The sequence below is a fragment of the Lichenostomus cassidix genome, chromosome 4 (genome assembly GCF_008360975.1).
Source record: "Lichenostomus cassidix isolate B80296 chromosome 4, HeHo_3.0, whole genome shotgun sequence".
In the NCBI taxonomy this organism is placed as follows: Eukaryota; Metazoa; Chordata; class Aves; order Passeriformes; family Meliphagidae; genus Lichenostomus; species Lichenostomus cassidix.
Genome location: NC_139484.1, coordinates 57,666,732 through 57,684,899, shown reverse-complemented (window position 1 = coordinate 57,684,899; position 18,168 = coordinate 57,666,732). Strand labels below are relative to the sequence as shown.

General features: G+C 50.3%; 1 protein-coding gene across 5 annotated transcripts in view; it reads right to left on the bottom strand.

Moving 5' to 3' along the window:
* EXOC6B (exocyst complex component 6B) overlaps positions 1 to 18,168 on the bottom strand; it is a 254,536-nt gene that overhangs the window by 47,909 nt on the left and 188,459 nt on the right. The window lies entirely within an intron of this gene.

The following is an 18,168-nucleotide window of genomic DNA, read 5'->3' as shown; positions in this document are numbered from 1 at the left end:
TGTGTCTGTTGTAGAAGTCGTTAAAAAACATCACAAATGGGTAAAACTGAGTTTTGTTCAGTTCACCTGAAATCTGTGACCCCTCAAAGCAAAAAGCATTCAACTTTTCCATTCCTTTTTCTTCTTCCTTTTTTAGAAGAGGATTTTCTTGTCCCACAGGAGTTCACAAGAAGTTTCACTCATTAAAAGGATAAAACCAGTTTTTTTTCCCCAATTACTGCTTCGCTTCCTCTCAATATCCACAAATATCCACGGTTTTCATGGAGGCGAGGAGGAAACTGAGGCACAGGACTGCGGCCAAGCGCGGAGCTGCAGCCCCAGAGCATCATTCCCGCCAGCTCCATCCCAGTTTTCGGAACCTGGATCCCATTAGTGGCTTTGGCAGAGCCATCAGGCCAGGCTTTGCTCCTGGGCCTGGAACACGGGACTTTCCTGCTCCATGAGACACATTCCAGCCCAGCAGGGCTGCCAGCGCCGAGGTCGGAGTTTTGGGAACATCTGAGGGACAGGAGCAATGGGATATCAGGAACAGAGCAGCCTCTGCTTTACAGAATTAATTACCAAGATCACTGATAACTCATTTGTCAGGATTCTGGGCTGGTAAGCGAGGTGGAAGCTCATCCTGAAACGATGCTCAGGACAAGGAAAAGCTTGGCCAACTAGCCGGGTTGGAATGTTCTCCCAAATCTTTTCAAACCAAAGCTAACACAAACCTTCAAAATTACCCTGAAAACAAGGGGCAGATGGATCCCATTCTTGGAGCACCCTGGGATAGTGGGAGGTGTTCCAGATTGTTGGAACAAGATAGTCTGGAAGGTTCCTTCTAACCCAAGCCATTCCGTGGTTCTGTGACATCAGGGCAGGTGGAACCTTTTCATTAAAAATAAACAAATTCTATTTCCAGGACTACACCGGTCCCAAACTAAAAGCTGAGATTTCTGAGGTCTATTTTTGGGACTCCCCGACCTAAAGGCAGCTCCAGAGAAAAAAGCCCCAGAAGATTCTCAAAGGGACCAGCAAAAATACAGGAATAAAACATCCATTTCCTAGTGGGAAAATAGGAGTCCAAAGAGGTTGGGGAGTGTCTGGAAAAGGTCCTGAGTAAGCTGGTCCATCCTTATCTTGAGTCCAAGGGTCCTTTGTGGCCAATACTCTTCATTATCATCTTCTGGAATATTCTTTCTCCCAAAGAAACTGGAGTTATTTCAGATCTCCCACCTTAGAGCATCTCATGGAATCCTGGATTTGTTTCCTTCCTGCTCCTCAGGGAACACCAGGGGTTACAAACAGGATGGAATGAGATGGGGATGAGTAAGGAGAGGAGAGATTTGGGGCAAGAATGTGATAAAAAAGACAAAACAAGGGCAAACATGAACACAGAGAGATGAGTCTGCTTGCCCAAAGATATTGGAATCTGCCTGGAATGGGGAAAAAATCCTGGAATTCCAAACGAAAGTAGAAGTTAAATGTAGCTGTGAGAAACCACCAAGAATTTAGTTAATAATAAAGGCCAGATCCTGCCCAAAAGTTCAAGAAAAGCCGTTATTAGCTCCACTTGGAAAATTCCCACCTGGATTTTCTATTCCAGTCCCCATCTTCAAGCCAAGATCAAAGTCTGCCGTTGATGGCTCCCAATGCTGCCACATCCAGCCTTCCCCAGGACACTGGAGTGGGAAAGCCTCCCCAAATTCCTGAGGGAATTCCAATAAACCACAGATTCCCTTTGCTCTTCACCTGCAGTGAAGGTGAGGAAACAAAACTCCTGCAGGAATTTCCTTCCTTTCCTTGTCCATGTCTCACTTGGGATGAAATCAACTTCAGACTGAGCAATAACTGACATTATTCCCCAAAATCCTACAATACTTGGATTGGCTTCTCAGCTTCAAAATGCACGGAAAGATTCCCTGACTGAACTCTCCTATTCCCAAACCCCAGCTTGGATTGGGATCTGAGATGCCCAGAGGAAAACAAAGCAAATCAATCAATAATCGATAACTGTCAATCAATAACTGGAGTCAAACCAGTGCAAAACATGAGGATTCCCTTGGAGCAAAGTGCTGGGGGTTGGAATGTGGTGAATCCCACAGGACTGGCAGGAGAAAGGAGAGAATTCAACCAAACCATTCCCAGTTCACATTTTCACCTCTCCAGGAAAGGAGCCAACTCAGCCTAGGAAAATACAGCTGGTGCTGGAGAACCCCAGAAAAATCCATGGAAAATCATGGAATGGTTTGGGTTGGGGGAACTTAAAGATCATCCTGATCCCATGGCAGGGATACCTCCCACTATCCCAGGTGGATCCAGCCTGCCCTTGGACACTGCAGGGATCCAGGGGCACCACAGCTGCTCTGGCAATTCCAGCCCAGCCCCTCCCCACCCTCCCAGCCAGCAATCCCTCATTCCCAAGATCCCAGCCCAAGCTCCCCTTTCCCACTGGGAAGCCATTCCCTGTCTCCTCTCCCTCCATGCCTTGTCCCCAGTCCCTCTGCAGCTCTCCTGAAGCCCCTTTAGGCCCTGCCAGGGGCTCTGAGCTCTCCCTGGCTCCTTCCCTTCTCCAGAGAAACATTCCCAGCATTCCCAGAGGGAAGTGGCACTGAGCTGCTGACAGGGAGCAGCAGCAGATGAGAGCATCAATTCCAGCCCTGCTTCCTCCAGCTCTCCAGTCTCCCCTTCTCCCATTATATCCTGATTCTCTGGGCTATTTTTTACTCCTGGCCCTGCCTAACGAGCTGCTGACTGGGCTGGCCACCTCCAAGCCGTGACAGATGGCTCCACACGCTGCCGTTAATGTGCTGGAAAACACCCCTAGATGGATCCAGCTCTGCCTGACCCCAGCACGGAGCTCTGGGGAGCTTCCATTTCAATGCCTGCTCCTTTCCCCACTATTTATATCCTAAGTGTGATCAGATGAGGAGAAGGAATATAAAAAATATTCTTTCCACAGCCCATGACGTCACCTTTTCCTCTTGGAAAAGTCGGCAACTCCATAGATATTTCTGCACGCAGCCCCACACAGGCTGGGCTCTCTCCTTACAGGAGCAGAACATTCTCATCCATGAAAATTAAAGGATAATCTATAGGAAAAATGTGCTACTGGAGGGAAATTTGTGCTGGAGGCTCCTCTGCTTTCTATTAAGGGCCCTTTGGAAGGAGTTTCAAGTGGCAGAACGGCAGAGGGATAATTAAATGCCCTAAATTATGGCTTTAAACAGACAGAGGGCAGGGAGAGATGGGATATTGGGAAGGAATTCCTCCCTGGGAGGGTGCTGAGGTCCTGGCAGAGAGGTTGTGAACTCCTCACCCCTGGCAGTGTCCAAGGCCAGGCTGGACAGGACTTAGAGCAGCCTGGGACAGTGGGAGTTGTCCCTGCCCATCCAGGGGTCGGGATGGGATGGGATTTAAGGTCCTTCCCAACCCAAACCAGTCTGGGATTCGGAGTTTCACAGGGATAAAATAAAACATTTTTCCACGAGCTGGGAGAGGAGTTTGCTCACTCATCCCACCAACCTGCAGCCACAGCCAGCCAGAGGGACGTGGTTGGACAGCAGCTCTGGACCCCAATCACTCCAAACACAAATTCCTACCTCCATCAGGGCCGGAGAGAAAGGAGCATGAACTCGGGGTGACCTCCAAGAAATCCCTGAACCTAAAAATATGACGGACAAACTGTTTCCACTGCGAGCTGCTATATAAAACCACGGCGGCCGAAAACTCCTCTCGAGCTAACCTCAAACACGAGGCGAATTCCAGGCTGCTATTTTCCTCTGGCATCCCGGAATGTTCGTCTCCAGGACAGAACTGGCTGTTCAAACGAGCCCCTGCTCCTGCAGAAGTGATTGTTTTCAAACACTTTGGAAAAGCAATCCCAGCACAGGGGTTGCATTCCAGGCAGGATTCCCTCCCCCCTCCAGATTTTAAGCATTAAGAGGAGCAGAGCAAGAACAGACTTTGTCCACTTTGTTTCCAAGTTGTCACAAATTGAAGGAAGAAAAGGCATTTTTTAGTTTCTTTACAGCATGGAGAATCATAGAGTGATTTAGGTTGGAAAAGACATTTTGGATCATGGAATGGTTTGGGTTGGAAGGGAGTTTAAAGATGATCCAGGGCCACCCCATGGGCAGGGACACCTTCACTGTCCCAGGGTGCTCCAACTGGCCTTGGACACTTCCATGGATGAAGAGCTCACAACCTCTCCACCAGGACCTCAGCACCCTCCCAGCCAGGAATTCCTTCCCAATATCCCACCCAAACCTCTTCTCTTTTCCTTTAAAACTCTTCCCCCATGTCCTGCCTGTGTGAAAAGTCATTTTCCCTCTTTCCTTTTAACCTCCTTCAGGCACTGAGAGGCTGTGGGGAGCTCTCCCTGGAGCTTCCTCCTCTCCAGGCTGGACAACCCCAACCTGGACCAGCCCCACTGTGGATTCCTGCTCCCTCAAATCCCCCAGAGGCTGATAACAGCTGGAGATGAGACCAAACCGAGCCATTTGCAGGGAGATTTGGGTTCCCTGCGTGGTGACTCAGCTGTGGGGACTATTTCTGGTCACGGGCACACCCGGCAGGACTTGGAGCTCAGGTTCCCTTAATCTGTGCAACAAAAGATCCCAATCTCCCGTGGCTGTCAGGGCTGATCCCCACCTCGTTTCCCCATCATCAGCCCTCATGTCAGCAGCCAAATTACGGCATTACAGCCTGGAACATTTAACGAGATTAGATCGGGGGAGTGTTTGCTCTTCCAGCGGCAGCTGCCAGGCTGTGAACAGCAGTGTGGGGAGATGCCAAGGAGCCCTGGTCACACCTACAGCTCCTGCCCCGTCTGTCTGTCTGTCTGACACCCCACGAGACAAAAGCCAGACTTTGTTTGACGATGTTCAGCACATCAGGCTCCAGCCCGTGCTGAAAACACACGCGGGCTTGAAATAAAACTCACGGAATTTCCAACGCCGGGAACTCCCAGCCCCACCCAGCCCAGCACCCAACTCTTGGTGGGATCACAGGAGGGTTTGAGTTGGAGAAGACCACGGGCAGAGACCCTTCAGGCTGCTCCAAGCTCATCCAGCCCGGCCTGGATTCGTGGGAAGATCCAAAATAAAACCCCCAACCGAAAATCCCAATGCTGCTCACAACACCTCTCACCCCAAAACATACCAACCTCCCGATTAAGCACCACAAACAAAAGCTCTGTCTGGCCAAACCAAGCCCAAATTTTGACCAATTAATCAGAAAAGACAAGAATGGAGCCAGGGAGCTGAATTATCCCATTTAAGTAACTCAGGGTTTGCTCAAGCAAGAGGAAGGCTCAGGGTGACTCACAGGATCCGACTGCTGCCATCCCAGCAGATTATCCAGAAAACACGAGCTGGGTCAGGGAAGTTGGGCCAGTTAACACCAACTATTCCAGTATTTATTTATTTTCTTATGGGCCAGTTAACACCAACTATTCCAGTATTTATTTATTTTTTGTAAGTCAGAGCTGGTGCAGAGCTCTCAGCGTCGCGACTGAATTCTTACAGCTGCATTTTCAGACTTCGCTCAAAGTAACTCCAATGTCTCCTCAAAACCTTCCTCCCCTGGATATCCCATGGGTGAGAATCAGGGAACAAACATCAAGATCTCCCTATCATTCCTGCACCAAATCCATGCCATGTGCTGCTTCTCCCAGTGACTAAAAACTGCAGCATTCCCGGGATTCGTTTGGCTTCAAAGCAAGAAAATTCTCAACGCAAGGGAAAAGTTCATCCCAGTGCTCTGCAAAGAGTCAGAGTCACAACGGCACTGGAGAAGGGAAAGCTGGGAGTTTGTCACTCTGATGGGATCAATGAGGGACTTGTGGAATTATGGAATAGTTTGGGTTGGAAAGGACCTTAAATCCCATCCCATCCCAGTCATGGGCAGGGACACCTCCCACTGTCCCAGGTGGATCCAAGCTGCCCTTGGACACTGCAGGGATCCAGGGGCACCACAGCTGCTCTGGCAATTCCAGCCCAGCCCCTCCCCACCCTCCCAGACAGCAATCCCTCATTCCCAACACCCCAGCCCAAGCTCCCCTTTCCCACTGGGAAGCCATTCCCTGTCTCCTGTCCCTCCATGCCTTGTCCCCAGTCCCTCTGCAGCTCTCCTGGAGCTCCTTTAGGCCCTGGAAGTTTTCTCTGGAGCCTTCCCTCCTCCATAATTCAGTCTAAAAGGCTGACGCAGCTTCCTGAAGCCAACTTTGATGGATCCACTCAAGCAACAGCCTCGCTCTGCATTATCCCATCCATCCCACCCCATGGATGAGTTGTTTGCTCCATCTCCAAACTCCAGCTCCAGGGTCAGCTCATCACCAGGATCCTCTGCCCTAAGCCAAGCCCAGCAGGCCATGGGGGTGATTTAAACACTGAGAGCATACTCAGTATCCATCTGGGAGCCTCGATGCCAGTGAGCTTTTCCATGGAAATTCCCCCAGGCCAGGGCTACCACTGCCCCTTGTCCCCAAGTGCCACAATTTGAAATCCCTCCAGGCATGGGGACTCCACCAGGGCTGGACAGTCCTTGCCAGCAGGAATTTCCCAAAATCCACCCTGAGCCTCCCCTGGCCCAGCCTGAGGCTGTTCCCTCTCCTCCTGTCCCTGTTCCCTGGAGCACAGCCTGACCCCCCGGCTGTCCCCTCCTGCCAGCAGCTCTGCAGAGCCACAAGGTCCCCCTGAGCCTCCTTTGCTCCAGGCTCAGCTCCTTTCCAGCTCCCTCAGCCTCTCCTGGGGCTCCAGACCCTTCCCACAGATGGACTGATCCTCTCGCCCTCTGCATTGCCTGGACAATCCTGGAATCCAGGAATTCCTCCTGGTCCCAAAGGAACGTGTCCCTGCTCTGTTCACCCCACACCTGCTCTGAGGTCTGACCTGGCTCCACCTTCATCCCAAACCCCAACAAACCCCACAGCAGAAAACACCACCTCCCTGCTCAGACCACCTCCATCTTCATCAATTAAAGGTTGGGCCTGATAATCCCAGAGGTCTTTTCCAACCTAAATGATTCCGTGATTCTGCAATTAAAGCCCATTAGCCTAATTGCTCTCTTCCTCCCTCTACATGCAGCACAGGGAGCCCTCCTGGCACTCCGCTGATCCCACCTTGGAGGTCACGTGGAGCTGTTCAGGATATGTATAAAAACAGGGAATAATGAGGGTACTTGTGCCAATATTTAATCCAAATTGCACTCTGGATTTTTAATTTTTCAATTAAATCTCTGGTGCCAAGTAAAATCTCTGATGTTAAGTTAAATCTGTGATACTTTGCTGAAGTTTGCTCCATTTCCAGGATGAAGGGTTGGATTTATCAAAAGGCAGGATGTGAAGTCAATCTGAAGGACAGAAAATCACTCCAGGGTATTTCTGATTGGCTCACTTTGGGTGGGGATAACCATGGAATCATGGAGGTTGGAAAAGTCCTCTCAGATCCCTGACGTCCAGCAGCACCAAGGCCACCATGGACCATGTCCCCAAGTGCCACATCCACTCAGCTTTGGGGTCCTTCCAGGGATGAGGACTCCCTACCCATTCCAGAGCTGGAAAATCCTTTCCATTAAGAAATTCCCCTAATATCCAACCTGAATCTCCCGAGGCCATTTTCTCTTGTCCTATCCCACAGCGAGCAGATCCCAATCCCCACCCGCCACAGAAACATCCTTTAGGAGCCCAAATTCCCAAATCCTGCCTCCCTGGAATGCCAACAGCACATTTAACTCTGGGAAGAGAAGCTGGCTTGGCACAGCTGGAGCACACCCAGCCCTGGACTGCCACCAAGCCCATGTCCCCTCCCGTGCTGTCCGTGGGGAGCAGCGCTGTGACCTCCCAGCTGTTGACACACATCCGATTAGCCACCCGTCAGTCACCTCCAGCAGCTCTGCTCCTCCAGACGAGGGGCTGCTGCCATTTCAGGCACCTAAAAGCTTCCACCAGCTGCTGCTGCAGCGAGACACAAATCCCTTGAAAGCCCACGTCCCATCTATTTATCCTCTGGGTGTCTCCGACAGCAACATTCCCACACCTGGACAATTACAGCATCATCTGGGCTGGAAAAGCCCTCCAAGATCAAATCCAACCACTCCCAGCACTGCCCAGGCCACCACTGCCCCATGTCCCCAAGTGCCACATCCACAGGGCTCTGGGATCCCTCCAGAAATGGGGATGTCACCACTGCTCTGGGAAGTTTTGTTCCAATACTCAACAGCCCTTCCTGCTGTAGGAAATCTGCACTTAAACACTGAAAGAGCGATTTGGAGCCAGAGCACAAAACCTCCCACTCTCACCAGATCAACCTCTAAACTCTCCCAGTAGACCCAGCCTAAAAATAACCCATTTATCCATTGAACAGCAGCTCAACGCAGCCCACGCGCCCTGGAATCGGCAGAACCTCCAGGAATGCAAATGATCATTTTTACCCTGAGATGGCAGGGAGCTAATTAATTGAAAAACCATTCTATGATTCCGTAAATCCAATAGGAAAGTTGGAATCGATCCCAGCGCGATGTTCCTGGCTATACAGTGCCACCTTGCTGTCAACTCATCAGTGAGATGACATCTGGGAAGGGCTGGCTCTGCTGGATGGGACATGCAGCATGTTCACCTCGAATGACCCAGGAATTCTGGGCTGAAATATGGCATTAAAATCACCTTAATCCCAAATCTTAACGTATTCCAAGCAATCTCTTCCCTGATGGATTCTTCCACAGCTCCACGCTGTCATCCCCACAGTTTCTTTCCACCCCTTGGGGCACAAGGAGGTTGAGCTCCTTCTCCTCTGTCCCCATTAGTTCCCTGCCTTTCCTCATTGACCTTATCCCATTGATTCCCCTCCTAATCCTCCTGTCCAATGCTCCATAAACGCCACTCAATGTTTGTACTCCGTAAATCCGACGGGAAAACAACCAATGGGAGATTCCAACAACAGATTGCTCTGGGATTGTGTGTCTGGGAGGGAATTAATCCCTCATTCCTGAGGGATACAGGTGCTCAAGGCCTGGCATCAAAGTCACCTTGCTGGGGCAGTTTGGTGACTGGTGGTCCTGTCCCTCATCCCATGCTGTTATCCCGGGAATTTAGGATTCCTTGGCTGGCCAAACACCCTAAGAGCTGAAATTTCCCTGATCTGCAATGATCCAGCTGCCCTTGAGAGTTCTCGAGGAGAAGAATTACAGGGATAAAGTTTCCCTGAGGCTTCAGAGGTAAGAGAGCTCTGCACGACTTCCCTGACCACCCACTGCGACCCAGCTGGGGGATCCCATTCCAGGGAATGCTGGCAACAGGAGCTCCTGGGGGAAACCCAGCAGGTGAAGGTTGGATGTCATGAAAGGAACTCCATAAAAGCTCCTTTATGGACAGCTCCTCGTCTCCTGGGATCACCGGAGAGGGTTTGGTTTCCCGCCGGGGATGTGAAGGTGAAGGGCAGCACCTCTGGCCCTCTCTGTTCCCATCAATCCCACCCCAATCCGTGGGATAAAGGGGCATGGGGGCCCTGCAGCTCCAGTGGTGTCTGTTTTCCTGGCTGGATGAGTGACTGCAATTACAGGGAAGGAATCTCAGGAAGGAGATCCCACCTCCCACAGCATGGCCTTGCTCCGGCTGCTCCTTGTCCTGCTCCAGGGAGGATGAACCAGGGCAGCCAGAGGCTCCAGGTGAGTCTTGAAGAATAAAACTCAATGAGAACACATTCCTGTCCCACTGCAAGGTCCCCTTGGGTTCTCCATGGAGTGCCCAGGAGTGGCTCCTTGTTTTCCCACAGAATTCCACCAGACCAGGCTGGAGTTACTCCCCATCCCTGGAAGTGTCCAAGGCCAGGCTGGAGCACCCTGGGATAGTGGGAGGTGTCCACGTCTGGAATGAGATGAGCTTGAGGTCCTTTCCAGTCCAAACCATTCCATGATTCCCTGATTTTGGTGGGAAACGCATCTCCCACCTCCCCACCTCCTGCTCCATGCCCTGTCCACGCAGCATTCCAAGGAATTTAACACCCAACCATGAGGTACCACGCTCTGCTCCTGCCTTTCCAGCTCCTCATTCCCTCCCTTCACTCCCTTTGTCCCAAATGCTCCCAGTGACAGAGGATTTGATTGTTTGCTTGCTTTTATTGTTCCAGAGTGTCGACAGGCTCCACAATTCCCAGCGCCCAAAACCCCAGCAGCACTTCCCACCTCCCACAAGTGCTAACAGGACATGTTTGCACTCCAATTTTTTTTTTGTTTGGAGGCTCTGGGGAACATCCAGGCAATTTTAAGTCTTCCCCATGCCACTGCATCCCTCCTGGATGGAGAGTGATGGATTTGGAGCCTGAGCCGCCGAAGGGAAGTGGGGTTGGTGTGATTTTAATGGGATTGAACCACAAAAGACTGAGTTTAAAGCAACACTAAGGGCAGTTTAAACCCACCAGAGCAGGAAAAATCAGAGTTAAGGCTCTAAATCTGAAAGTTAAGGCTCTAAATCTAAATCTAAAAGCCCTGAGCTCCTGCTTTTGTGCTTCCTGCCCTCTTCCCATCCCTTTTCCACAGAGCACAGCGAGCAGCGGCTCGAATTTCCAGCCCAAACTGTGGAGGATCCTTCCTTTGAGAGTCAGGCAGTTAACACTGATTTAAAAATAAATAAACCACTCCATGTGCCCTTCTCCAACATTGCTGGGCTTAGGGCACTGGAAAAAAAAAGAGCCGTGAGCCTGACAAGGAAGAAAGAGAGTGGTTTGGCCAAACCTCTGGAATGTCCTTGCTGGCCGCAGCCTGAGGGATCCCTGCTGGCTCCCCGGGCAGCATCTGCCCAGCAATCCATGGCTGAGCACTTGGATCCGCAGGAAAACCCACTGCAGGGAGGAAAAATGGATTTATAGATCATTTATGATGAATGTCCAGTGTGGAACAGCATTCCTGGTGGGAATTGTGGGAAGGTGAGCAGTGCCTGGAAGAGCAGAGCCATGGGTTGGAGCTCAGGCTGAACTTCAGCAGCTCCCAAAAGATCTTCCAAACCATCTCTTGCTCCTTCATAGACATCTCCCAACTGCCCTGATGGGGACTTTGATCCCGACCAAGCTGGTTTTCCAGGGAAAATGCCTGGCTCGGATGTTATTCCCAGGGGGTCGCATGTGAACACCAAGGCATGAGGATCAGGTGGTATTGGGAGCAGGGAATAAAGCCCCAAAAAAGGCCCCTCGTGAAACATCTGCAGGTTTGGGTTTGATCATTTTGGTTTCCCTCCATCTTTCCTATTTCTTCATCTATTCCAAGTTTCTTTGGGAGCCATGGGGTGGGAGAGGGATGGATGGAGACACCTCGATATCTTGATTAATGGGGAATGGTCTCCTCACCCAAAGGAAAAAAACCAGGAAAAGAGGAAACAGCCCCAAGTTGTGCCAGGGGAGGTTCAGGTTGGATATTTGGGAAAATTTCTCCCTGGAAAGGATTGTCCAGGCCTTTAACTCAATAAATCTGTAACTTCACACATTGTCAAAGTTTATTTCCTTCCAAATATGGTTTCAGAACACAAATCCAGCATTTCTGGAGGGAGAAATCCAACGCCCAGGTGGTTTTTTTGGTTAATAAAACGATTGTCTTCCCCAGCAGATGACCTTGAGAGGACACTCAGACACCCCTGAGATCCACCAGGAATTAACTGCAGCTTTGCTTTGGCTTCTCCAGGCAATCTGGAAAAACCAGGATAATTTGGGTTTCTGGAAGCAGAGAAGTGGGACAGAGGATGAATGCGATAATATTATTAATAACAACTTCTGGGAAGCTGATGTGGTTCTGGACGCCTAGAGAAGCCTCCATCACACTCAGAGGTGTCAGGAAACAAAATATCCTTTAATTAGCAGTAATTAGTCCAGTTGGGAGTCAGACACCTGCCCTCGCTGCTCTCCATGATCTCTTCAGACTCTTCAAGGCTTCGTGTTTGCACAAGACGCAGCAAAATGGGCACTTTTGGATGGCCTGTGGGCACCACCTTAATGAAGGTGATTAATAATGCTGGAAAAATGATCCAGGAGATATCAATCAGTGGAAGGAACTTGGAGAGGAGCCACGAGAGTAATTAAGAGCCTGGAGATAGGATCTTAACAGCAAAATCCTGGATTTAAGGATCCAAGCAGCTCCAACCTCTCACTGCTGGGAAATGAGGAATTAGGGCTGACACTGGAAGCTGTGTCTTCTTCACACCTCTGCTTCCTGAGTGCTCCGGGTGTCTGCCAGGAAAGATTTGTGGAATTCTGGAATTCAGCATTTCCCTTGGCACGCTGGGAGCTGCAGGCAGGGATTCCGAGCTGGGAAAGGATCACCACACTGGACAGGACAGTGTGGCAGAGGCCACATAGAAAGGGGTGAAATAATTAAATTGTTGTTAAACAAGGACAGGATCCAGGGTAACTGCAGGAGCAAAAGGATGCAGGAAAATGGGGAGAATGGGAGAGGTTGATGACCTTGGAGGTTTCTCCCAACCTGAGTGATTCTGGGAAGATTATAAAATAGGAGAGACGCAAAATGTAAATGTTTTTGTTCCATGGCAAAAACTTGCCTTGCGAAGGGCATTAAACACTGAAGATGAGCAGAAACCCTAAAGTACAACCTGGCTTCTCGAAATCATGGAATCATGGGATGGGATGGGATGGGATGGGATGGGATGGGATGGGATGGGGACCATAGGGATCATCCAGTTCACACCCTCTGGGATCGACAGGGACAACTCCCACTATCCCAGGGTGCTCTAAGCACAAACCCTAAAGTACAGCCTGGCTTCTCGAAATCATGGAATCACGGAATGGGATGAGTTGGGGACCATAGGGATCACCCAGTTCACACCCTCTGGGATGGATAGGGACACCTTCCACATCCCAGGGTGCTCCAAGCCCCATCCAGCCTTCACTTCCAGGGATCCAGGAGCAGCCACAGCCTCCCTGGACAAAACCCAGTGCCCAAATCCCTCCTGGGCTGGAGCTGAGCGAGGGAATTGCAAGAACCGAAGCTCCGAGGCCAGGCAAGGCAGTGGGGGAGGGGACTGAGCCAAGGGAACAATTTGGAGATGAAAACCAACGACTGCAATGAGCTGAAAACCCCTCTGAGTCACCTTTTCATCTCTGCCCTCCTGCATCCAGTGACTAAGGCAGCAACAAAGCTCCTGTGCCGGCAGAAAGGCTCCACACAAGCAGGGGCATGCGAGAGGAGCCACCTCGGCGGGAGGCTCGGCTCATTGATCATCCCCTCGTGTGATCCTCACCTCCTGCTGGATCTGCCAGCAAAACGGCTGGCAAGGATCAGCCAAACCAGTTTGCTGAGCAGCAGGATTGGGGTGGCTCTGGGCTAACCCAAAGTCTTGTTTTTGCTCTGCTCCCCAAATATCTCCTGGCTCCGCAGGGCTGGTGAGACACTTTGAGGTGTAAAATAGAAAAACAAGGTAAAAAAAACAACACAGAGCTCCCTGCCTGGTGGGAATGAACCTCCAGGCTGTTCTGGATGCTGCCTTGGGAGGGCTTGGAGGGAATATTCCCACCTTCCCACCTCCAAAATGCCTCAGGTGACAGAGCTGAGAGGTGGCAGAGCCACCAGTGTCACAGCAAGGGGACCTTCAGCCCTGATTTCCAAGGGCTCTCCCTCAGCCACCATCTGGGGACGGAAGCCCTGGAGCACATGGGAGCAGAAGGAGACAGGAATGCTCCTGGAATGAACATCTCATGGAATGCTCTAAGCCAAAAGAGATGCACAAGGATTGAGTTCCAGTCCTTCTCTGCCCAGGACACCGCAAAAATCCCACTCTGCACATCCCAGTGTTCTTTCAGCTCTGGCAGCCTTGGGAATGTGCCCATTCCCTGGGGAGCTGCTCCAGGGAATGACACGAGGACACAATTCCAGTGTCTGACACAAGGACACAATTCCAAGCCTCCCAGTGCCTTCAGAGCACCCAACAGCCGAGCCAGAAGGGATTCCAAACACCTGATTTATCAGCTGGTGTTTGATAAGGAGTCAGGCTGGGTTGCCACCGTTCCAGCACAACTGGAGCTCTCAGAGTGACCTCACAGTTGCTGTTCCCTCCAAGGGAGCAGGTGGTTCCTCAAACCCAGGCAGAGAGCCCAGGAATCTAGAAATCTGGAATGTGAGGCTCGGGGATGAGCTCACTCTGCAGCTTTCTCTATCTCGTTTTGTATTTTTAGATAAAATGTGCAGGACTGGAAACAAAGAGAATATGTGACACCTGAACACAGGGCAGGAGAGAGAGGAAAGCGTGCGGAAGGAAGGAATGGGAGCCCCTGGATCCCTGGAAATGTCCAAGGCCAGGCTGGAAAGGGCTTGGAGCAGCCTAGGACAGTAGGAGATGTCCCTGCCCATGGAATGGGTGGCACTGGATGGGTTTTAATGTCCCTTCCCACCCAAACCATTCCAGGATTCTGGGATTCTATCACAGAGCAGGGATGGAAGGGAACTGTGCTCCCAAGGGGATCATCATTCTTTTATGAAGCATCTCTATTGGGGTAATAGGAGAATTATTGATGCATCAGAGGGAGACTTCCCATTCCCAGCTGGCCAGGATCCAGCAGGATCCCACAATAACCACAGCTGGATTCCAGCACAGGGAAAATACACATAAAGTATTTCCTATGGGACAAGCAGTAGCACAGAATCCTGGAATGGGTTGGGTTGGAAAGGACCTCAAATCCCATCCATTCCCACCCCATCCATGGCAGGGACACCTCCCACTGTCCAGGCTGCTCCAAGCCCCAGTGTTCAACCTGCCCTTGGACACTGCCAGGGATCCAGGGGCACCACAGCTGCTCTGGCAATTCTATTCCACTGCCTCCCCACCCTCCCAGACAGGAATTTCTTCCTAAGATCCAACCTCACCCTGACCTTGCCTGTCTTACCCTCCCTGACAGGGTCTGAGGAGCTGATGCTCAATTCCAAACCCACTGAGTCTGCATTAAGTAAAGCAGAAAAATACTGAGGGAGAAGAGCAGAACCTCCCTGTCCTCAATTCCAAACCCACCATGTTTTTTCTGCATAAAGGAAAGCAGAAAAATGCTGAAGAAGCGCAGAACCTCCCTGTCCTCATGCCGTGGCCATCCAGGCGCCTCAATCCAGGGGGGTCCCACCTGCTTTTGTCCAAATGTCCCTCAGAGCTGCCGTTGGCACTTGCAGAGGAAATGCAGCCGTCAGGATTTATAACTCACTGGACAGACAGAGCAGCTGAGAGGAGGGAGCTCTAATCACCACGTACATTCCCTCCCTGGAGCCCAGAGTGAAATTCCTCGAGTGCTGGAGACAGATTTTCCTTGGAAGGAGGCCACGAGTGCTGATCTGGCTTCTAGGAGAGATCAGCGTGGCTGGGATTGCAGGCATCTCACAAAACTCTCTTCTTCCAACAACCTCCTCACAACAAACCCGTGAAAACTAAACTAAAACACTTCCAGCTGCCCAGGAGCTGTGGAGAAAACAGGGAGTGATTCCATGTGCAGGCTTGGGAATGAGCTGAGAGCACCTGGAGATCTCCACAGGTGTTTGGACATTCAGAGGGATTTGTGAAAATGCAGAAGAGTTGATTATTTCAGGTTTCTGCGAGGGAACTAAATTTATTTCAGATTTCTAAAATACAGCACTGAGTGGGCAAGAGCAAGGTTTAAACTGGAAGGGAAAAGCAAATATTCCTTCCTGGTAAAATCTTACGTATTTGAGTCTCACTCTTCCAGAAGGACTTGAAATGGTACTTGGTTTCCTTTATGACATCATTAAAAGTATGTATGGATTTAGAATTGTCCCAGAATAGGTCATAAAATCCTATTTTGCATTCCTATCTGCTTGGAATTGTGATTTTGATTCCCTGGGCTTGACTCTTTTCCTCTTTTCCATACAGGGATGGAATTGCTCCTGGTTTCCTTGGGCACAAGGGGAAAATCAGGATTTTGAAGTACTGAACCAGTTTGCTGCCCTGAACAAGGACAAACTCTGATGTCCCTGCACAAAAATATCTTTTTGGGGTACAGATCCCACTACCAGGATCTGTATCAAGGCACAAACCAGGACACCACATTTTCCTATCACTCCGTATTTTATTAATTTTGGTAATTCCCTTCATCATCCCTCATTAATTTAGAATTTTCTTGGATTCACAAATGTTCTGTAATGGCTCCTGCTGAAATACATTGGGAAGGGAGGGGAAATCCCTTTAATTTCCCTACTTGGGTGCATTTTTACCCACTCATTTTTTCTCCCTCCCTCTCCTAGCCAGGTCATTCCATGTAAATCAATATTGTGGTAACACTTCACAAAATCATGGAATGGTTTGGGTTGTAGAGATCTTAAAGATCATCCATTCCCATCCCATCCATGGGCAGGGACAATTCCCACTATCCCAGGTGGATCCAACCTGGCCTTGGACACTGCCAGGGATCCAGGGAAAGCCACATTTTCTCTGGGAATTCCAGCCCAGCCCCTCCCCACCCTCCCAGGGAACAATTCCTTCCCAATATCCCATCTCATCTACCCTGTTTTAATTTCATTTAGTGGCTTAAAAGAGGAAGAACGCCAAGTCAAAAACAAAAATTTCAAGCCAAGTCAAAGAACAAATCCAAGACTTTCATCCATCACTTTCCCACCTATCTCTGCTCCCAGCTGGAGCTGAAGCCAACAGGAAGTGCTGGGAGCACTGGAGGTCTGCTGGCTACAGAGAAGCCACCAGAGCCTTGGTGACACATTCCAACATGTCACAGGATTAGATCATTACCAGGACCTGGGAGTGGGAATGACCTCATCTTCCCATGTTGTTGGTAATAAGCCAGAGATAGGTCAGCTCTTCTCCACTTGGAGCAAGGAGATGTTGTCCATTAGCTGTACAACACCTCGTTCTTCCTCACAACAACAAGAACTCCTGTTATCCACGAGATCCAGAATCTCACCTGCAACTTGGCACACCAGAGCATCTCCCCTTTCTCCTCATTGAATTATGGAATTGTTTATGCAGGAAGGGACCTTCAATCCCATCCAGTCCCACCCCTGCCATGGGCAGTGACACCTTCCACTATCCCAGGTCACTCCAATCCTCATCCAACCTGGCCTTAAAATTCAGAGATTCTGCTACTTCTAAATACCAGAAAAAACTTGGGATCACCTCCCAAAACAAATATGAAAACGTCATGTCCACAGACATGAAGGAGGAAGGATTGATTGGAGAGGTTCCTGCTCCGCTTCCTCCTCACCCAAGCCGAATCCCTTCGTTTTGCACTTACAAACCATGCAAACATTTCACTGGCTCAACCTCCCCAGCCATTTTCAGGCATTGCATTCTTCCAGCAGCCCCAGCTCTCCCCTCCAAAATCCCTGCTTTCACGGCCTGCTGCTTGGAAAAAGCCCAAGGCCTCCACATTTCCTCATACCCAGGAATGCCGAACACCGCACTCAATAAAGTGCCAAGGAGCTAATGAAGATAAAAGTGTCACCACGGCCTGGTGATAACACACACCTCTCCCATGGAGCTGCTGGGACCATTTTGAGAACAAATTTGGCAGTTCCTGGCAGGCGCAAACCCAAAAAGCGGCGTCCTGATGTTATTAAAGTTAACACGAGTGTCATGGGATGACAGATGGCTCCCTGCACATCAATTGGATTCTGAGGAGTTCTCAAACCCTGGCGGGTTGAAAGCAGCTCCAGCACGAATCAGAGGCAGGGGTAAGATCATCGATACAAGGGATTATGCAGATTTAAGAAATACCCTCGGCACCCGAAAGTTTTCAGAATGCAAACGACGTCAACCCCGCGAACAAGAGGCACTGCATCATGATGGCAGCAGGGACAAAGCCAGGGGGGTTTAACAGACAAAAAAAGATTGTTTTAATAGGAGAGAAGCATCAGTCATTGAGTCTTACTTCATTCAGACTTTCTCTCCAACCCATCCATCTTCAGTGCCAAGAGATGACAGGACCACCTCACTTTTCCCCCCGGCCTAGTGTATCAATAATGCCCATTTCTCCCCAAACAAATGACTCCCCAGAATGGCCCTTTTCCCAAAATTGGCTGCCAAGCCCCACAAAGGCCTCAGTACCTGCTATGGTCAACTTGGCTCCAACAGGGCCCCCTCCAGAGGTGGCCACCGATGGGTGGAGCCTTGCCCAGTCATCTTCCCCAGGAGCCACTTTGTCATTGCTGCCCAGGGAGCATCTGCGGAAGAGGGGAGTGGGG